General features: G+C 31.8%; 1 long non-coding RNA gene across 2 annotated transcripts; it reads left to right on the top strand.

The window, feature by feature from the left end:
* Positions 1-1,073: 1,073 nt before the first annotated feature.
* On the top strand, positions 1,074-8,774 carry LOC134719012 (uncharacterized). Of its 2 annotated transcripts, XR_010107486.1 has the most exons (4): positions 1,074-1,174; positions 3,906-4,184; positions 4,685-4,843; positions 7,764-8,774. It is a non-coding gene; the product is annotated as an uncharacterized LOC134719012 (long non-coding RNA). The 2 variants fall into 2 exon arrangements; XR_010107485.1 differs by lacking the exon at positions 7,764-8,774 and having other exon boundaries at positions 4,685-6,290.
* Positions 8,775-23,545: the final 14,771 nt, after the last annotated feature.

Here is a 23,545-nt window from a genome sequence, read left to right as displayed (position 1 = left end):
GTATAGTAATGAAGTTTTCACATCAGTATTAAACAATGTTGTTTTCTTATATTATATGTCTCTAATTTATGTCTAATCTTACGTACTTGTTTGTAATGTCATGAAAGCTCTTTATATAGGGCCCTTTAATTGGAAATAAAATATTCTGTAAGGCAGCAACCATTTGATTTTCTGGGGGGCGGGGCTATTTTCATTTGGAAAAAAAAATTGTTTCCAGTTTTTGGTGAAAAAAAAATAATTTTGTTTTGGACCCTGAAAAAAAAAATTGTTTGTTTCACCCTCAGCTGCCACTATATGTAATGCTAAAATTGATGTTTTCGGTTTGTCGCTAAAAAAGTAGTTTGTTCTTCACCGGCCCGAAGGCGAAAAAAAAGTTTGTACAGAAAAAAATCCATAGCCCCCCCCCCCCCGAAAATCAAATGGATGCTGCCTAAAAAGGAAACCACATCATGTAATGGAGTTTTCACATCATGTAAAGAAGATTTTACACCATGTAAAGAAGAATTCACATAATGTAATGAAGAATTCACATCCCGGCTATAAAGGAGAATTCACATCATGTAAAGGAGAATTCACATCATGTTTTTATTTACAAGCAACATTTGCATCATGTCATAGTAGTTTCTTCTTATAAGGCAGGTGATGGCGTTCCATAGTTTACCGTTTAAATGATAAAATGACAAGAATATACTTATTTCTTACTATAGAAGATCATGCACGTACGTACTTTAAGTAAGTAAGTAAGTAAATTTTATTTAGAGTCGGCATATATATACATTATAACAGAGAAAAAACATGAGCTCTGGTGAGCTCTTTAACCGACTTTATAATGAGGTGGGGCATAGGATAAAAAGATATTAATTAACAAGTCATTTTTTTATATCAAATGTATGTATTATCACAACTTTTTATGCTCGATTTGAGATCTAAATTTTTATTGTTAAAAAAAGGCTGTTGTCAAATAAACTTTGTGAGCACTTTTAATACCGAGGGTGTGTCTTATTTTGTGAGTTTTCATTGGTTTGAAGTTTCTAGACCCTTTATTTTTGACCAGTGGAAAACTTCCCGCCGAATTGTTTCCAATTTATAACGAACAAGATGGACACAGTTTACAAAAGCAAAAGATTTGATGTGATCTGTGAAACTGTTTGTGAAACACACATGTATACTCAAGGTAGATATTAACCCCTTGGTATTTTCCACAGATTATTTTCATTATATGGATCAAAACACGACTTTTGAAATCTTTTTCGAAAATTAAGGTTCATCATATTAGGAATTGACATATTTGTGTTTTCACCTCAAAATTTACTATGAGTACAGACAAACTGGTACGTCTAGGAAAGTTTTATGGCATGGCAGGAACTAGATATTTAAAAGATATAGACAATAGACAATAGACAATATTTTATTCGCACAAACACATTTACATTAAATGGTTATGGCATACAAAATTAAGACAATAAACTTACAATAGTTAAATTTTACAATTATATTAGAGTGACAGTGGTATTCACAGCAAAGAAGAAAAAAGGCTATAGATATCAACAGTTAACACATTATTAATGTTCATGAACAATTGAAAAAAGAACACAAACAAAAATTAGGTTGGCATTGCATATTAAAAGAAATACAAGTTATACAGATGTTCTTAATAACAGACAATCATTAATATACTTTATGGTGATTTTTATAATGACTGGTAGACTGCTATTTAAAAGAACAGTCAAATGCTTAAGTGTTATAGTGGACTGCAATTTAATAAAATTGAAATTAAGATTTTTATTAATATTTTGTATATATATATAGGTATCCCTTAATGATGTATAGCATGGACAGATTGAGAATATATGAACTGAGGAAGTCTACGTTTCAGAAAATCTTAATTTTGATGTCCAGTTTTTTCCAGTCTGCAGAAGATAGGAAAATAAACAGACACCCGAGTTTCATTTGAAACAGTCCACTCAGTTACACAGTTTAAATCGCCTATTATCTGCAGATGTCTATTGTCCATCTATTGTCCATTTAAATTAATACTACTCACAACATGTATTATTAAAACTTCTTTGAAAATTTGATACATGATTAGATGCAAAACATTGATGAAAAAAGTAAACTTTATTTATATAAGAATCTTAAACAAAAGTTATGTTTTGAAGACTATTTAAGAACATCAAACTTTACTTATAGAAAATTATAACAAAACTAAGAATTAGTGACCATGATTTAAAATATATATATATATAGAAAAAGGCAGACATACTAATATTCCTAGAGAGCAGAGATTATGCCTTAAATGTAAAACATTAGATATTTTGAATTATGTGAGGGGAGATTCTCGAACCTCTTTCCCAACTTAGTTTATTTTGACACCTTCTGCAGGAACGAAAAAAAATGGATAGCAGAATCTAGTAAAGTTTTAAATTTTCTAAAATATAAAATGCATTTAAAATTTATATATCTAGTTCCTGCCATCCCTTAAAACTTTTGCAGGTGCATAGGTTTGTCTGTACTCAAAGTAAAATTTGTGGTGCAAATACGGCCATAATTAGCCAAAAGGTTTAATATGATGAATCTTAAGATATGATACAGAAGACTATCTGATGAAATTTAATAAGTTGGCCTGTGTTCATTGATCGTCCTGAATATGCATCAGAGGGGGTAAGAGGGGTCTGATCAAGAAAGGGTCAATCCCGAAATCCCAAGCTTAAAAACATCCCGGAGTCCCGATAAAGGCCCTATCCCCCTCATGCATGTAATAATGATTTGATTTGATTTGATTTGATTTGTAATAATTGCCACTGGACATCAATCAACCAACTATCAATCAACCAACCAATCGTGTTCATTGACATCGCAATAAATAAAAATTAATAAACTGTAGAGCATGCATCGAGTTACTACAAAACAAGTCTACTTAGATATAGCAAGTATCTTGATGTTTGTAAAAGTTGCACCAACTGAAAATAAAGATAGCACATTTTTTGCTAAACTATCGATAGCAAAGTTTTGAAAATATTTATTTTTTTATTTTTTCGTATTTTACTGATATATGGACTAATATTTCGATCAAGTTTACAGTTAACAAGTAGATGCAGTCTTAAGTATAATATTTGTATTTATAAACATGATAAATAGGCCATAATTCAAAAGGTAGAAGAATTCTTCCTTATATTGTCCTTGATCCTGGTCTTACTTACAGCCGATTTCATAGAGTGTGTAGCTCCTTTTCAAGTAGTCTAGTCCAACAGACAGATCGGATATCTGTCAGACTAGTCTACTCTTAACCTGACAATGACTTCACAGTTCAGCTAACAAGCAAGCTTATCAGAGATATTACCTTTGGCTACACCCTAAATGAAATCAGCTGTATAAATCAAGATAAAGTTTTTGGTTTTCGTGGTTAAAATTAAAATTTTAAAACAGGTTCATTGTGTGATGTTTTAGATTTAACTGTTGTTTAAAATATTTTGCCATAAGGGCAAGTTTTTGTTAATAATTATAATATAATAATACTAATATTTATTCAATAAAATATTAAGCAAAATGAAGCATATTCATAATTACAATACACAATATATACGATACATAAAGACATAAAGACAATACTAACACATATTATATAGTCAAATATATTGGCATTTATTATGAGTGCAGTATCCTTTAATATTAGGCTTAAATGTATGAAAAAGTTTGCTGATATTTTATCAGGGATAACCCATGAAAGCTCTTAAGCTTGTTTCCAATGGGGTCCCTTTATTTCAATCTAATTAAACATGTTAGAAACTGATCTCTCATCGCTCCCGTTTACAGATATGTCACATGTTTTACCAACTGAATTTGTTTAATAGCAATACCTTCCAAATACATTTTTTATATAAAAGTAAATAACATTTTTTTTTCAGAGAATTAACAAGACTTTTATCAGTCTTATTTTGATGAATTGTTGAACCATAGAAATGTAAAGACCTACAGACACCTAGACTGTATAGTCAACAATGATTAGAGAATCAGCCTATTTATTCAACATTACAATGATTAGAGAATCAGCCTATATAGTCAACATTACAATGATTAGAGAATCAGTCTGTATAGTCAACATTACAATGATTAGAGAATCAGCCAGCTGCATTTCATCAATCAGTTAATGATGAAGCTTTGCAGCATTGGAAATGATTACTCGGGTATGTATTGATTAAAATTTTGTGGTTTGTTTTACAGGATAATATTGGTGTTTAGTTATATCTTTCTTAAAATAAATATATTAGAAATGAGGTGAAATATGACAATAAGGAGGTGTACCAGGGAAAACATGCTACTGTCTTAGATTGAATAAATATTTTATAAAGAATGATGAACAATACAGTTTTAAGTTTCAATCCTTTCATATATATTAAGGGAGCTACCATTTGATTTTTATGGGGGGCTAGGATGAAATTTGAAAAAAGGCAGAACAAGAGTTTTGAGTAAAAAAAAAAGCAGGATGAGACACTTGCAAAAAAAAAGAAGTCAGGACGACAATTTAGGTAAAAAAAACTAAAAAAGTCAGGATAAACTAAAAAAAAAGAAGGCAGGACTGAACAGAGTGAAAAATAAAAATACAGGCTATAAAAAAAGGCAGGACATCCTAGCCCACCCATAAAAATCAAATGGTAGCTCCCAAAAATAAAATGATATTTTGTAGGAACCAAACAACTGAGCAGAAAGAAGAACTGTATCCAATGACCTTGAAGAGTAAGCAAAAGAAGAACCGTATCCAATGACCTTGAAGAGTAAGCAATGTATTAAGTATATTTGGGGTTACCAAAGAGTATGGTAAGAACCTCATCTAAAATTATACTTGGTGAGTATTCTTTTTGTTGGTTAAATATTATGCATCATTATGAAAAATGGGGGATATAGGGTATACACCAACAAGACAGCGACCAAATGAAAATAAATAGACATTTTAATAGAGGACTTCAACTATTATAGTCTGATGATACAATACTTAATTTTTGTAAATCATCCAAAGTCTGAAATATTTGTGAATAAAATGAACAGACTAACAAATAACTTACATACACACCAATATCTGACCTACTAAGCACATGAGCATGTTGCGGGGTGAAACCATTTTTTTTATATAAAGCTTGAGTCCGTTTTTTGCAATGCCTAACCAAACTACAAAATTTTATACAGAAAACTTTTTAAATTGAGGGGTTTCAAATTTTAAATAAGCTATAATTTATGTTTTATTAAAAAAAAAATGCCAGATGCAATTAACAAACAACAAAATATTTGGAAATCCTGACTCCCCTGCAAAAGAAAAAGTGTCACTCTTTTTATTGAGGAAAATGGCCACTACCTCAATGGTCTTTAAAATTAATTCAGTTGCTCTGGTCATTTTTCAAAATTGAACAAGTGTATGGAACTGTTTTGATGAGGCTTACCTTTAATTAATGGGATATAATTGTGACCACATGAATCATAATTCTGAAAACTTAAAGAGGGGTCCTGATCCCGAAATCCTGGGCTTAAAAACACGAATTCCTGAGGTCCTGAATTTAAATAAATTTAAATCTCGACATCTCGAACAAAGATTTCCTGTATCCCGAAATCCTGTGCTTAAAAACACCTGATCTTGGAGTCCCAATAAAGGTCCTATCCCCCCTCACATCTATAATTGATAACTAAGATAAAAGAAATACAGAAATTGTTTTGCCTTTTGCCATGCTTACATCAACAAAAGAATTATTTTTTCATTTTTCAAAATAATTTCCAAGATGTAGAATGCCATTCTTCTAACAAAATACCACAGCATGAAGACCCTAATCAGCACACTAAAATGTCCAATGTGTGTCCTACATCTTGAAATAAATATAAATTTATAAATGTCCAAATATTTCAAAAAATTTTTTTTTATTTTTTTACTCATTTCTACTCTGTTGAGACAAATTCACTAGCACTGCACTTTGATTTTGACGAAGACGAACAAAGTGTTTATTGAAATTGAATGGCATTATTGACCTAGTGACAACTTTGTTTGGGACATGGAAAGCTTTTCGTCATTGTTGGTTGTTTTATTGGCTTTCACCTCTTGAGTCACAAAGAACCTTATGTACGTTAGTTTCATTGAAATGTTATATGCATTGTCAATGCTAAACATTTGATTGACTTTGACTGTCAATGCTAAACATTTGATTGACTTTGACTGTGTTTTTTTTTAGTTTCTTCAGAGTGATAATGAGTTTGAACAAAACAGAATATAATCTTTTCTTAGTGATAAGAAGTTTTGACTCTCATTTTTGATAAAGTTTTCACGAAATTTACTGTTGATAGCAAGGCTTAAGTTATGGTTTGTAAAATAGAATCAGAGGTGGATTTAGGGGGGGACGGGCCCCATTTTTGGGAAGAAATTTGGTTGCTTATATAGAAAATCACTGAAGCGTGACTGGAGCGGGCCCCCTCTTAAGTCAGTCAGTGGGCCCCCACTTATCAAAATTTCTGGATCCGCCACTGAGAATATAAATGCTTTTTTCACAAGGAGCTTGCCACTTTCACTCTTACATTAAGAATCCATCAAATTTGTAAAGCTAAGCTTAAGGGTTTGATATGTTACACACACTTAGGGGCTTGTAATTGTTATAAAAAATACTTAATTATCTTGTGTATTTTAGCCACCTTTCACTCCATTTTTAAAAGCTTGAAAAAAATACATTTAGATAATTTATCACTTAGAGGCATTTGCTATGATCAGATGATAAATACAACCAATCACAGCACGTCGTTTTTGATAAACATCGATTAAAGTGGGAAAATGAAGTAATATGGCCAGTCTGTTAAGTTAAATTTTATAAAAATGAGCACAAAAACATTACTAATTTGATTTTTTTCCAAAACTATAATTCAACCTCATTTTGATTTTTTTTTTAAATTATAATTTTTTTTGTAAATTATACTTTTTGTAAATTATATTATTTTTTGTCAAGTAAACATGCAACATTTAATAGGAACCATGCATTGTAGTAGATGGTTGCTAATAGCTTGGTCAGATAATAAAAAGAACAGAATGTCAATATAAAAAAATGAAACAAAGTAGCTACTATATAGTACAGTTTTCGTGACTGTTTTTTCCAACAAAAAATAGGAATCTTATACAAAATTGAAACGATTGTCAGAGACAGCAACCCAACCAAAGAGTTATAAACAGCCGATGGCCACTAATGGCTCTTCAACACTCAGCAAGAAAATACAGCATCCTGAGGCTGGCCCCTACACAAAAAAAGTGTACTAGTTCAGTGAAAGTAGATGTCATACTAAACTCAAAAATATATATAAATGAACTGAAAAAAAAACAAGCTTCTGACAAGGGACCGGTGCATAAATATAGTGGGTTAAACAGATTTGAGAGATATCAACCCACACCTATATCTCTAGGAGCCATTGAAAAAATAAACACACTAAGCGTTTTGCACAGTAAAACTCATCTAAAAAGAAGTCTGTGTGCTATGTCAGAAAAGGTAACAAAAAAGCAGATTGAGCCAAATGACAATTATTTTGGTATTTTTGCATCAGTAACATTGCTTAATTTTAATGAAAAATAAGGTAAAAAAAGTTAATTTAAAAAAGAGTACATATTTAATTTTTGCAATTTACCTCAATGAAAAAAAATTAATGTTAAATAGATTTTATATTATTATTCTTAAATGTATATTTTATAATTATATTTCATTTCAGAGTTCACCAACAGATTATTAATTCTATAATTTTGATTTTTGCAGATTGCAGTAGTGGGATGTTACAGTCATAGACCTTGAATAGACTCCGTTGTACTAGGCCAGGGAGGGTAGCAAAGAGTTTCCGCAGCACTATGCAATAGTAACAAGATCACTCTACCATGAGCTTGTTAAAGGGCCCGTTTGATGAAAGTGACACCAACGTTCTCCACAACACTACAGATTTGTTTTTGCAGATGCAGCCGAGAGGATGTTTCAGTCATGGATTCATTTGATGGAAGTGACACCAACATTCTCAAACACTAATAATTTTCAAATTTGTTTTTGTTTTAGATGCAACCTCAGTCATACACCCTAGAGTATGGCTATGTTGTGACAGAAGAAGAGTGACATATAGACTTCTGTATGTCCATTTTTTATGGAAGTGACAAATAACTAATCTTTCTTCTTCATATCAATTTCAGAGTTCTTACAAAGATGTATAGGTATACAATATTTATTATTTTTGTCTTTTTGTGCGTTTTTGTCAATGAGATAAAACATACAGAACAAATCAATCAGAAGTATTTACTGTGTAATTTAAGACAGAAAACTCTGAAACACAAGAAATATCTTACCTCACAAAATTTCACATGAGACATCTTATTTTCATGGGTTTTTTTTATTGATGCAGCACACACAGTGTAATCAAAAAGGTATCCATGTCCTGGAACATCTGGGAATAACATATCTCTAATGAGGGCCCTCATGGGGTTTTTGATTATGTGATTACTTGGCTGTTTTTTTAATGATTATTTGATTATTAAGCCAAATATTTCATGATTATTTGATTACCTAGGACTGTATTTTTAGTTTATGATTATTTGATTACTAAAGATAAGCAAATATTTAATGATTATGTGATTATATTGGCAAAAAAATGGTGATTATGTGATTACTAGGACCCCCCCCCCCCATGAGGGGCCTCTCTAATAGTATTTTACAATTATCCTCAAAATTCAAACAGTCAGGTATAGTGATTAACAAGATCATACACAAAAAAGGAAGATACCAAAGGACTAAGGGAGCTACCATTTGATTTTTATGGGGGGGGGGCTAGGATGAAAAATTGTGTCCTGCCTTTTTTTTTATTTGTAATCTCTGTCCTGCCTTTTTATTTTTCAGTCTATTCGGTCCTGCCTTTTTTTTTCTTAGCTTATCCTGACTTTTTTACAACAATTGTCATCCTGCCTTTTTTTTTTTGCCAAGTTACTCATCCTGCCTTTTTTTTTAACTCAAAATCCTGTCCTGCCTTTTTTTTCAAATTTCATCCTAGCCCCCCCCCATAAAAATCAAATGGTAGCTCCCTAACCCAACCAAAGACCTGAGAGGTTCTAAGGCACCAAGCACTGACCAAACCAAAGACAAGGGATGGTCTCAGGCACTGAGCACCAACCAAAAACAAAGAATAAGCATGAACTAGGGCAAAGAGCACCAACCCAACCAAAGACCAGGGATGATCTCAGGTATAATATTGAGCACCAATCAAAACAAAGAACAGGGATAATCTCAGGCGCCAAGCACCAATAAAAACAAAGAACAGGGATAATCTCAGGCGCCAAACACCAATCAAAACAAAGAAGATGGTTGATCACATGCACTACAGAATGGTAACAATTATTTGATGTGTTAACTGATTTACAAATTGGCAAAGTTAAATGGTTTTTTTCATTCATTGTTCCATTTATTCTATCAAAAATTGTCAAAATGCAACATTATTTTTTTGTGTTTTTTTAATCTCGTTCTTCAAATTGTTAAACTTCTTGGAAACTTTTTAACTTCTATTGAACTGTCAAAAATAATAAGTTATTAAATTCTTGAATAAAAAAAAAAATGGAAATGTTAATTTTCTTCAATTAACGAATACAAAAAGAAATGTTAAAACCTTTTTCATGCATAACCAAATTAATAAATATGTTAAATAAAAGATTACAAATAACAAATTTCTATATTTTTGGGAGTAAATTAAGATGTGCTTCTGTGTATTTTTACAATTGAACTGTTCCACAATATAATATTGTATTGTTTTTTACAGATACTATAAGGTAAAATAACAATTTATGACTCGGGTTTACATGAAAACACTGATATCTTGAATGACAGTAGCATAGGTGGATTCAGGGAGCCTTGCACCCCCCCCCCCCTTTTTGTGTGAAAAATTTTGTTAATTGTATAAGGAATCACTGTAGCATGACTGGTACGGGCCCCCTCATGAAAAGTTCTGGATTCGCCACTGAGTAGTGAAATAAAAATTCACTAAAAAAAAGGGGAGGTAATTTGTATGAAATGAGGGTATCAATACGATATGGTATTTCAACTAAGTGATGCAATTTTACTCTAAATTTGTGAAGTAAAATTCAGGTACACTATGCCAAGATCAATTTCATGTATATTTTAACCGTGGGAAGTGGTAAAAAAAACTCATTTTTGCTTGTAAATTAAGATATGTCCGCAGAGAATTTAGTAATTGGGGAAAATATGATTTGGTTCAGATTTATTGAATTATGATTTTGAATTTCTGAAATAAGTTAATATTGTAATAATAAAAAATATTTATGATTATTGCAACAATTCACCATCAAAGATTCTGGAAGATTTTGTCAAGCAGTTTTTTATTGTAAAAGTTTTCATCCAATAATTTATAACTGTATAGCCAAATGATCATTTGATTAAAAAAAAGCCATGGACACCTTCTCATAATTTAAAAATATTGAGATAAATATGCCGATATAAATACAAGTGGTACTTATTCAATTCTTGAATAACTTTCATTTCATATTTAAAAATTACCAAAAAGTATTTTCTTTTAGATCATATTCAGTTTGAATACATAAATGACAGAGATGTTTCTTTAGCACTTTATGAGAACAACGAAGTTGGAATTTTGACCCAAAAAAAATCAAAGAAAAAGATTCAGCCATACTAGTGATGTTTAGATACAAATTATAATATACATTAAAAACTGGAAATTAAATAATAAAATTAAGGAAGAAGATTGATTTAATTTGATTACATAACACTTTTTAACCATTGAACAAAATTTTCTTCTGAAATGCAGCAAAATGGTTTGCCCATCAATTTCAATAGTTAAATTAATAGATATAGGAAGATGTGGCATGAGTGCCAATGAGACAACTCTCCATAATTTAATATGCAACAACATTTGAAGCTAAAAAAAAGAGGTTGGAAATTAACCCAGAGTGGAATGCCCATTTATTTCATTTCTTCATTTTTAGCTCACCTGGCCCGAAGGGCCAAGTGAGCTTTTCTCATCACTTTGCGTCCGGCGTCTGTCGTCGTCCGTCGTCGTCGTCGTCCGTCGTCGTCCTGCGTTAACTTTTACAAAAATCTTCTCCTCTGAAACTACTAGGCCAAATTAAACCAAACTTGGCCACAATCATCATTGGGGTATCTAGTTTAAAAATTGTGTCCGGTGACCCGGTCAACCTACCAAGATGGCCGCCATGGCTAAAAATAGAACATAGGGGTAAAATGCAGTTTTTGGCTTATAACTCAAAAACCAAAGCATTTAAAGCAATTCTGACATGGGGTAAAATTGTTTATCAGGTCAAGATCTATCTGCCCTGAAAATTTCAGATGAATCGAACAACCTGTTGTTGGGTTGCTACCCCTAAATTGGTAATTTTAAGGAAATTTTGCTGTTTTTGGTTATTATCTTGAAAAATATTATAGATAGAGATAAACTGTAAACAGCAATAATGTTCAGCAAAATAAGATTTCCAAATAAGTCAACATTACCGAAATGGTCAAATGACCCCTTTAGGAGTTATTGCCCTTTATAGTCAATTTTTAACCATTTTTCGTAAATCTTAGTTATCTTTTACAAAAATCTTCTCCTCTGAAACTACTAGGCCAAATTAAACCAAACTTGGCCATAATCATCATTGGGGTATCTAGTTTAAAAATTATGTCCGGTAACCCGGTCAACCTACCAAGATGGCCGCCATGGCTAAAAATAGAACATAGGGGTAAAATGCAGTTTTTGGCTTATAACTCAAAAACCAAAGCATTTAGAGCAATTCTGACATGGGGTAAAATTGTTTATCAGGTCAAGATCTATCTGCCCTGAAAATTTCAGATGAATCGAACAACCTGTTGTTGGGTTGCTACCCCTAAATTGGTAATTTTAAGGAAATTTTGCTGTTTTTGGTTATTATCTTGAAAAATGTTATAGATAGAGATAAACTGTAAACAGCAATAATGTTCAGCAAAATAAGATTTCCAAATAAGTCAACATTACCGAAATGGTCAAATGACCCCTTTAGGAGTTATTGCCCTTTATAGTCAATTTTTAACCATTTTTCGTAAATCTTAGTTATCTTTTACAAAAATCTTCTCCTCTGAAACTACTAGGCCAAATTAAACCAAACTTGGCCACAATCATCATTGGGGTATCTAGTTTAAAAATTGTGTCCGGTGACCCGGTCAACCTACCAAGATGGCCGCCATGGCTAAAAATAGAACATAGGGGTAAAATGCAGTTTTTGGCTTATAACTCAAAAACCAAAGCATTTAAAGCAATTCTGACATGGGGTTAAATTGTTTATCAGGTCAAGATCTATCTGCCCTGAAAATTTCAGATGAATCGAACAACCTGTTGTTGGGTTGCTACCCCTAAATTGGTAATTTTAAGGAAATTTTGCTGTTTTTGGTTATTATCTTGAAAAATATTATAGATAGAGATAAACTGTAAACAGCAATAATGTTCAGCAAAATAAGATTTCCAAATAAGTCAACATTACCGAAATGGTCAAATGACCCCTTTAGGAGTTATTGCCCTTTATAGTCAATTTTTAACCATTTTTCGTAAATCTTAGTTATCTTTTACAAAAATCTTCTCCTCTGAAACTACTAGGCCAAATTAAACCAAACTTGGCCACAATCATCATTGGGGTATCTAGTTTAAAAATTGTGTCCGGTAACCCGGTCAACCTACCAAGATGGCGGCCATGGCTAAAAATAGAACATAGGGGTAAAATGCAGTTTTTGGCTTATAACTCAAAAACCAAAGCATTTAGAGCAATTCTGACATGGGGTAAAATTGTTTATCAGGTCAAGATCTATCTGCCCTGAAAATTTCAGATGAATCGAACAACCTGTTGTTGGGTTGCTACCCCTAAATTGGTAATTTTAAGGAAATTTTGCTGTTTTTGGTTATTATCTTGAAAAATGTTATAGATAGAGATAAACTGTAAACAGCAATAATGTTCAGCAAAATAAGATTTCCAAATAAGTCAACATTACCGAAATGGTCAAATGACCCCTTTAGGAGTTATTGCCCTTTATAGTCAATTTTTAACCATTTTTCGTAAATCTTAGTTATCTTTTACAAAAATCTTCTCCTCTGAAACTACTGCGCCATATTAAACCAAACTTGGCCACAATCATCATTGGGGTATCTAGTTTAAAAATTGTGTCCGGTGACCGGTCAACCTACCAAGATGGCCGCCATGGCTAAAAATAGAACATAGGGGTAAAATGCAGTTTTTGGCTTATAACTCAAAAACCAAAGCATTTATCAGGTCAAGATCTATCTGCCCTGAAAATTTCAGACGAATCGATGTCCTTTGTTGAATATTCACATATACAAATGTACCAAGGTGAGCGACACAGGCTCTTTAGAGCCTCTAGTTTTTTAAATTGATCAATGCAGAAATGGTGATAGTTGGCCCAAGACCACAATTAATGATCCCGCTTTTCGTTGTTCACGAATATAGTTCCCCTTAATTATAGTGTATTTTTTCTTTATCTTTTTTCTTTCCCTTTCTCATTCATTTCTTAGCTTTTCTGGGGTGGAAATGAAAGAAGAGAGCTGAAATAAACTTTTGGATGTTTTATTTTAACTGATTTTAACAAGGAAAGAGTGATTAGGCCAGGTGCAAAAAGGTTATATTTACACTTTTCGGAACATCTCTTGACTTGCCTATAGGGGTATGGATGTGTATTGGCTAAATTTGTATGTTGGGTGAAAGCAATCTTTCTGAATTTTGGATATACTTTTGGACTAGTACTATATATGACACACACAAAAAATTGGACAAAAAGAATCGGTGCAATTTTTTTAATGAGACAAAAAGTTATAAAGAACTAATAGAGGAATTAATTGTGGTCTGTGGCCTAAGAGGTGCATTTCAGCAAATTTTGAAATTTTACTTTGACATCTTCTCTGAATGATCTAAAGGTATTAATTTGTCAAACTACATGAGAAGAAATGATTTTCACTTTCATTTGATAGAAATTTTGTGAAAAAGTCACTTTTCAGGTTAAAATGCCTAAAATGTAGCTTTTTCAATATTTTTAGTAGTTTTGCAAAACTGCATGCTTAATTTCTCTCTGAGAGTTTTTTTTCTGATATCTATTTGTGTTTGTGGTATTTATTTCAGTTCTCTTACTCATTTGTGAACTCTGCACACAAAAGAAAGTAGATAAAAAACATAAAAAGAGTGCAAAATGTGCTGTTTTTATAGTCTAAGTCTAATGGTCAGTATATGCAGCAGGTGAAATGTGAAGTTCTAAGCACTTCAAATTTGTATTCCTAAACAGATTGCACTGAATCTATATCAAAAACACTTATTACTGGTTGTTTAACAATTTCTGTTTCACAGGCTACCTTTATTTTCTTCTGTTGGATAGCTAGTGGTTAAAATATTGGCCTTTTGAGGCTGAAATTTCATTCAGGTTATAAACAGTAAAGTTAATAAACTTTGCATCAGATCATACTGTCTACATATATAGTTGAAAGTGACATTCTTGTTACATCTAGGCTCCATGTTTTATCATATCTAAGCACAGATTTAAGTAAAAAGAAGCATATATTCATCTCCCATATCATTTATATGCTTTTTAATATGCAAACGTGGGGAACGGCCTAAATTGACAACCTGTTTTTTTAAGCAAGACATAGCTAAAGACCATTTTATCCACATGTGTTATGCTGTTTGAAACTTATATTTCCATTGAAAGTGCATTTATAACATGTTAAAGTTTTTTTGATAACTTAACAACTCCAGAAAATTGTTGTAAGGGAAACATATTACATTTGATATAAGGCCTCACTTTATTTGAAAACCTCTATTTTTTAGCACAGGCTCATATAAATTTACCTTCTGGCCATCTTTCATAAGTCTGATACATGAAGTATGCTTTCTGTTGCTTTAAATAGATGTTAACTGATACATAGAGACATTAAAAAGTGTTAGTTTTGGTTTCTTTTGTTTTTTAGCAGCTCAAATTTGATAGTTGAAATTGTTCTAATTCAACGCCACAATTTAGCACCCAAAATTCAGATATAAAAAATGCCTATTTTTTTTTATTTGGTATCATATGGCTTTGAAACTTTGTAAACTGTTTTATAATATACTAAGCTAAAATCATGCCAAGTTTGATTAGAATTGGTCAAGTTTTAGGCCCCTAATAGGCCCAAGACCACAATTAATGATCCCGCTTTTCGTTGTTCACGAATATAGTTCCCCTTAATTATAGTGTATTTTTTCTTTATCTTTTTTCTTTCCCTTTCTCATTCATTTCTTAGCTATTCTGGGGTGGAAATGAAAGAAGAGAGCTGAAATAAACTTTTGGATGTTTTATTTTAACTGATTTTAACAAGGAAAGAGTGATTAGGCCAGGTGCAAAAAGGTTATATTTACACTTTTCGGAACATCTCTTGACTTGCCTATAGGGGTATGGATGTGTATTGGCTAAATTTGTATGTTGGGTGAAAGCAATCTTTCTGAATTTTGGATATATTTTTGGACTAGTACTATATATGACACACACAAAAAATTGGACAAAAAGAATCGGTGCAATTTTTTTAATGAGACAAAAAGTTATAAAGAACTAATAGAGGAATTAATTGTGGTCTGTGGCCAGTTGAAATAACTTAGGATGAGGTTTATTAGGTTGTAAAACATTTTAAGGTCCTTAGATCAAATGATCAACAGATATTTATAAAACATTTTTAAAACATTGTCTTGTTTGTATTGTCAGTGCTTTTGGGTGGTTGAAATTGGTCTGTAAAGCAATTCATGCAATTTTTGGTGGAACATCAGTTAAAAAGGATAAAAGTGAAATTTTTGAACTATAATTAAACAACTTCCATATTTTTTTTACTGTTTTCAATACATTTTGATTGTCAAATTTGAGAATAACATAGTACATTTGTACTTCAAACTAAATTTAGGTCATAGTCGGCTGCAATTAAAGTTTCATAGCTGAACATTAATGTTCATCTTGAAATATTTTTTTTGAAGACTAAGCAAATATTAAATAATCATTTCAGAAATACATTGTGCTTTGAGCGCTGCGTCTCTTACTAACATATAACAGAGTTTCTCTTTGGAGTGGCTTACAGTAGCTATAGGTCTAGTTATTTCTTGTTTTTTTTTCATTTGTTCTTTGGATGGTGTTATGGTTTTCAAGTGTTCTACTTTCAAGGGAATCTTTCTATGTAATTCTGAAATGAAATGTATTTGATATTTGTATGGTCATTTAAATATTAAAAAGGCTTAAAGCTAATTCAAACTTTAAATCTGTAAAAAAGTAAAACTTTTTATAATTTTTTGAAACAATATGTCTTAAATCAAGTTCTGGTAGTTTACATATTATGATGTATTGGAAAGGAAAAAAATGAAATATATGTTTGTATATTAGATTGAATTGAAATTAGTATTGTGAATAATTACCCAAAATGTTATATACTTAAATTTATTTCAGGGTATCTGTTTAATCAAAGCTCTGATTGCTAACAAGGTAATGGTGAAGTAAAAGAAACATTTCAAAGTTATAATCAGCTTATCTAAATTATATTCAACTTATGTTTTGACCAAGTGGGAAGAACAAGTATTTATATCATTTCAAATACCCCCCCCCCCCCCCCCCCCAAAAAAAAACAACAACAAAAAAACAACTTCAATCTGAGTTTCCTGAAACTATCATCATTTTCCAGAGTATTTTAAATAATCATCCCTTGGCTTAATTAGGTATTAAACGGTAGTAAAATCTGTTTTAGGTTCAAATATCTCATTCTTGCAACTATAACCCCAAAAAATAAGCATTCAGACATTTTACAAATTCTCCATACTAATCACAACATTTTTTTTTTGTGAAAAACTAGAATTTGTGGTTTCCATGAATAAAAAAAACAGAAAAACTTGTCAATAATAATGAATCTTGCTTGCAAAATATTTGTAATCAAATTTCAGCATTAAGCCTCAAATGTTGTATCTGAGCAACATTTTTAGTTTGTTTCTTTGCTGAAAACTATTACTTTTAAGTAAGGGGGATATCCCGGGTTTCAAATTTTAATTTTATATTGAAGATTCTGAAAATTACTTTTGAGAACAGGCCATTTGATTAAGGCTTCTTTGTCCATTTGACATAATATTTTTTTCTAAAATCAGTGTAATTTTTATTCTATTTAAAAAAAATCAAGTAACTATTTGGTTTATAAATATCAGTACATAATGACAACTATTTTTTTTTATTTAAACTTTTTCGTCACATTTTAAAACAATTGCTCATCATGATTTGTAGACAAAATTTTGATATTTCTTTTTAAAATTCCCCCTAAATTTCTTTTGAAAATTGCACACAATCAGTTATATTTACCAAGCAGGTTCAAATTCGATCATGTACCATACTTTGGGGACAGTGGCAGATTTTGGGGGTTGGATCCCCCTTTTTGTTGAGCCTTTGACTTTAGTTGAAAAAGTGAAACATAGCGATCCTACATTCCGTTGTCGGCGTCAACGAATATTCACTCTGAATTTTAAATAACTTTCTTAAACTCTTTTAGATTTGTACCAAGCTTGGACAAAAGCTTGTTTATGATCATAAGATAGTATCCAGAAGTAAATTTTGTAAAAATAAAATTCCTTTTTTTCTGTTTATCACTTATATATGGACTTAGTTTTTCTCCTGGGAAACATTACATTCACTCTGTGGTTAAAGTTTTAAAATTTTTAATAACTTTCTTAAACTCTTTTAGATTTGTATCAAGCTTGGATAAAAGCTTGTTTATGATCATTAGAGAGTATCCAGAAGTAAATTTTGTAAAAATAAAATCATGTTTTTTCTGTTTTTTACTTATATATGGACTTATTTTTTTTTCAAGTTAACATTACATACAGTCTGCTGTTAAAGTCTTTTAAAACATTTATTAAGTTCATAAACTATTGTGGATTTTTACAAAACTTGGACAGATTTTAGACAGATGCTTCTTTCAATCAAAAGATAAGAAAAAGACTAGGGATTGCTACAGTGATTGAATAAGATACCTATTTTTGTGTCTATAGCTCCTTCATCAGGATTGAAACTAAAGCAGAGCACAGAATCCTGTAATGATAATTCGCATTTCATATTGAGACACCATCAGGATAAACTACAAATAGGGAGTATGCAATATGGGCTTTGCTCATTGTTGAAGGCCGTACAGTGACCTATAGTTGTTAATGTTTGTGTCATTTTGGTCTTTTGTGGATAGTTGTCTCATTGGCAATCATACCACATCTTCTTTTTTAAAGTGAAGGTAGATGTGAACTTGAACTGGATCAAGAATGTTAAATAAAATATGTTTTTGTAAATTTGGACGACATTTGAATTGCAATTATGTACCATTTTCTATACTGGATATAGTACAGACTTGCTTACCATACTATTTCAACACTGGAAGAAGTATGTTTGTCTGAGCGAAGCCAATTGGAAGCACGTACCTCTTAGTGAAGCTAATTGGGAGCACATCCTCTGTCTTGTTGTGAAGCTGATTGGAAGTAGTACATATATACCACTGTCTGCTAAAGCTAATTAGAAGCAGTACCCCTGGCAGAGTGGTCCCAATTAGATGCAGTAACTCTGAGCGAAGCCAATTGGAAGCATGTACCTCTGCAAAATTTTATTTACACTATTCAACAAATTTTATTTAACATTCTTTTTAAAGTTTACTTCCATACCTTCTTTTATTTTTTATTTATTATTTTTCCTCCTGTAGACATTGTGAAGTGCAAATTATCACTTCACCATTTTGTACTCTTCTTTAGTTTTTATTCTGATGAAGATGCTGTAGAAATTAAAACATGCCAATTTAGCTAATTACTCTAACAATCCCTGAAGTATTGTTATAAGAATTATAAGTGAATCTTTTACAGGCCATTCAGGCCCGTAGCCAGGAATTTCCAAAGGGGGTTTGTTGGACTCACAAACTCGACTTTAACAGTCACAATTCGTACAGAACATCGACTTTAACAGTGCTTATTTGTTTTCAAGGGGAGGTTCGTCCGAACCCCCCCCCCCCCCCCCCCCTGACTACGGGTATGCCATTCGAATAAAAAAAAATTACTATGCATAGTGTAGTGCTGATTATTTCACTTCATGAAACTGAAAATGTAAAATACCATTAATGCTTTTTGTAGAGCCTTCAACTTTAGTTAAAAAAAAATGAGACCTAGCCTAATCCTACAATCTGTCCGCTGCGTCGTCTTCGGTGATCATAAATATTTGCTCTGGTTAAAGTTTTTGAAATTATAACAACTTTCTAAAACTATTCTGGATATCTACCAAACTTCGACAGAAGCTTGTTTATGATCATATTTGTATTCAGAAGTAAATTTTGTAAATAAAACAAATTAATTTTTCCATATTTTACTTATAAATGCCAGGATAGAATACATTCACTGTGTGGTTAAAAGTTTTAAAAAAATTAATAACTTTTTTTAAATATTCTGGATTTGTAACAAACTTGGACAGAAGCTAATGTCTATGATCAAAAGCTAGTATCTAGAAGGAAATTTAGTTTCTGTTTTTCCGTATTTTACTTATAAATGGACCTACAGTGACTTACAATCAAAATGAAGCCCCTCATGGGGGGTCCTAGTAATCACATAATCACCATTTTTTTGCCAATATAATCACATAATCATTAAATATTTGCTTATCTTTAGTAATCAAATAATCATAAACTAAAAATACAGTCCTATAGTAATCAAATAATCATGAAATATTTGGCTTAATAATCAAATAATCATTAAAAAAACGGCCAAGTAATCACATAATCAAAAACCCCATGAGGGCCCTCCAAAATGAAATTGATATAAACTAAGCTTTTATAGCTGACTATGCCGTATGGGCTTTGCAAATTGTTGATCTTTTGTGGATAGTTGTCTCATTGGCAATCATACCACGTCTTCTTTTTTATATAGTTAACCTTAAATACAATCTGAAGTTAAAGTTTTTAAAACATTTATTAGATTCATAAACTATCCTGGATTTTTACCAAACTTGGGCAGAAGCTACTTACAATCAAAAGATAGTATCGAGAGGTGAATATTTTATTGATTTTTTCCCCTTCATTTTTGTTGAGCCTGGGATTAACAGCAAAAGTCGTCGAGACACTGGGTTCTGGAGAACCCTTAAAATTGTTTTGATGAGCAATGCCTTTGAATGAAAACATAAACTAGTTTGAACCCTTCCTTTTATCCTGGGTGGGAGCCCCCTCCCTTTAGAAATGGCTGGAACCAACCCTGGGGGGGTGTCAATAATTGCTTTTTTAATCATTTGAAGATGGAAAAACTATGTACGTTATTACATGGGATTTGTTTCCTTTTCAAAGAGCTGTTTCCTGTCTGTGTATTGACTGGTGCTAGCTCTGACTGTTATCCTCCATCTAAGGAACCAGTCATTCCCAAAGGTTTCCTTGTATCCATCCATCTCTATGCTAGTTCTGACTGTTATCCTCCATCTAAGGAACCAGTCATTCCCAACGGTTTCCTTGTACCCTCATGAACCATAATTTCTGAATATTAGCTGAATGTGGCTGAAATTTTCTGAATTTTGGCTGAAATGTGTCTTAGAACAAATCAGGTGTCTGAATCCTGTCTGACCTGTTTATTGAACCAGTCATTCCCAAAGGTTTCCTTGTATCCATCCATCTCTATGCTAGTTCTGACTGTTATCCTCCATTTAAGGAACCAGTCATTCCCAAAGGTTTCCTTGTATCCATCCATCTCTATGCTAGTTCTGACTGTTATCCTCCATCTAAGGAACCAGTCATTCCCAAAGGTTTCCTTGTATCCATCCATCTCTATGCTAGTTCTGACTGTTATCCTCCATCTAAGGAACCAGTCATTCCCAACGGTTTCCTTGTATCCATCCATCTCTATGCTAGTTCTGACTGTTATCCTCCATTTAAGGAACCAGTCATTCCCAAAGGTTACCTTGTGAACATCCATCTCAGCTGTTTCCTGTCTGTGTATTGACTGGTGCTATATCTGACTATTATCCTCCATTTTAGGAACCAGTCCAAAGGTTACCTAGTCTCCATCCATCTCTATTAATGTCAAGATATCAGTGATTTCCCTCCTTTCAAACAGAGATTTTTGGAAGCATTCTTATAAAAAAAAAACTAATTTTGATATCACCAATCAATATGCTATCAAACTTAATTTGGGAACAAAAACATCACTTTTTGAATTGTAAATATTGGAACAGTTTTTCTATAAGTTTTTAAACTAAATTAGTGAAATATATATTACAAGCAATTCTGGTTGGGACAATTTTTTTTAATATAAAAGAATCTGTATTTGAATCATTTCTTTAGTTACTATTTTTCTTCATAAACTTTTTTCTATATGTAAATTAAAGAGCATCATTTTGCATTATATTTGTATTTTTTCATTTCATTTCTTTTTTGTACTATCTAAACTTCACAGAAAGATTGCAAACATGTTGAAGTTGTGCATCTCCTAGAATTAAATTGCTTTAGGAATTTTTCCAAATCTGTGAATATATTTTTTTATTAAAATTTTCAAAGACAGTTCCATTTTGGTGTAAATAAGTCCTGTATTTTTCAATCCAGACCTCTAAAGCTACACACAATGATTGCATATATATTTAATTCTACTGCAATTAGTTTAAAACGACAATTTTCATTGGACGTTGATAAATATTTTGAGGGGTTAGATTCCACGTTCTACCAGTCCGTAACTAAGAAAGCCACCATTTTGAATTCTGGGATATGTAATTTCTCAAAAAAAAAACAAGATATTCACATTTTGAGCCTCAAAATCTTCTATTAGTCTATATTGAAACCATTCTGACGCGTACGAAAAGTAAAAATATGTGTAGTATTCATGTTTGACATCCAGAGTAAACACATGACGTCACATTGTTTAGATGCTAAAGACAATGCAACAGTTTCGCGGACTTTTTCATTTATGCCATTTTTAAGCCAAAATATTTATTAAATGACATTTATTTTAATATGTGGCATTAGAATGGAGATAACTGTATTGTATTTTAAGCTTGGCCTTCGTAAAACTTGATTTTACTGTCGCAAATATCCGTTTACCTATCTCCGCTCCGCGTCGCTAGGTAAACTCAATTTGCGACAGTAAAATCTACGTTTTACGAAGGCCAAGCTTAAAATACAATACAGTTATCTCCTAAGTTGTGCACTGGTTACTATGGAACTGATTGATAATTTTTCCAATTTTTCTTTAGTTGGGAGTTTTTCATCTTAAATTGTGTTGAACCCATATCTTTGGAACCTCCAAAAGTGGTTTGCAAATTAATTGAGGTTGGTTTTCATCTCCAATTTTTACATTGTTTATTTCAATGTATAAATTTCAGTTTAGTTTAAACATATTTATTTATAGTGGATTGGGAAACAAGTTTTGCAACTTATATTTATCCCTCTCCACTTTGCGGGTGCGAGTGCTGCCTTGTAGCGGCATATTAGCCTACTCTTTTTCGAAATCTACAAGGGTGTCTTTAACGTGCAAGAGATGTGGCTCTCTCTTAACACGGGTCAGCCATTTATCGTCCCCGTCCGACGGACTATCATCGTTTCCTCAAGACCATAATCGCAAATGGTGTCAAGGGAGAGCCGAAAATTGAGTTCCTGAAATTTTCATCCCAAACGGGAATCGAACCAGGAACCTTTGTGTTAGTAGTCCGATGCACTAACCACTACACCACGGCTCTCATAAATTTCAGTATAGAGCAATCTCTATCATGTTGGGTAAATATAGATTTGCACAATTAAGTTACTTGATGCTAAGATCAATTTTTGGCTCATACACGTCTATGATGTGCATGATGAGAAATTCTTAAAAGAAGGGATTTTTTTTTTTATTAAACTATGCTTCAAAATATTAAAAAAAGTAGTTTGGGATTAACACAGGTGTAAGTCCATTACTATTTTGTTCTTTTTGTAATACCCCTTATTTAGACATATGTGATGTCTTCTTTAAATACTTATATAAGAGCTATGTAAATAAACAAAAATGTAAACATTGTCCTTAATAATAATGGGAAAGAGAAATTGTGGGGTACTATAAAAAATTGATACATTTTCAAAGTCAAGTTTATTATTTGAAAAACATCTGGTATTTTGACTGTATTTCATTAGTGAATTCAATAATTATTTGTGATTTTACATTGAGAATTACTTTAGCTGCCATGAAAAAGAAAATATTGTGAGATGCTTTAGAACATTCTTTGGACAATTATATATTTGGTTAAATTCAATGGAAAGGACATGTCATTAATTGGATAAAATGGATTCAGTGGTGAACTAATCACCACATAGAGCATGACAACGTAGCCATGGTAACAGCTCCAAAGAAGATGGTTATAAATCTTCAACCAAGTCTGAGGCTTTACCAAGAAAATGATAAGGCAAGTTTAATTAAGCCAAACAATTTCTGTACATTCTATGAATAATTTGATTAAAAGTGTATATAAAAAAGAAGATGTGGTATGAATGCCAATGAGAC

The sequence above is a fragment of the Mytilus trossulus genome, chromosome 5 (genome assembly GCF_036588685.1).
Source record: "Mytilus trossulus isolate FHL-02 chromosome 5, PNRI_Mtr1.1.1.hap1, whole genome shotgun sequence".
Classification (NCBI taxonomy): domain Eukaryota; kingdom Metazoa; phylum Mollusca; class Bivalvia; order Mytilida; family Mytilidae; genus Mytilus; species Mytilus trossulus.
Note: the sequence above shows the minus strand (reverse complement) of the source record. Positions and strands in the feature narration are given on the sequence as shown.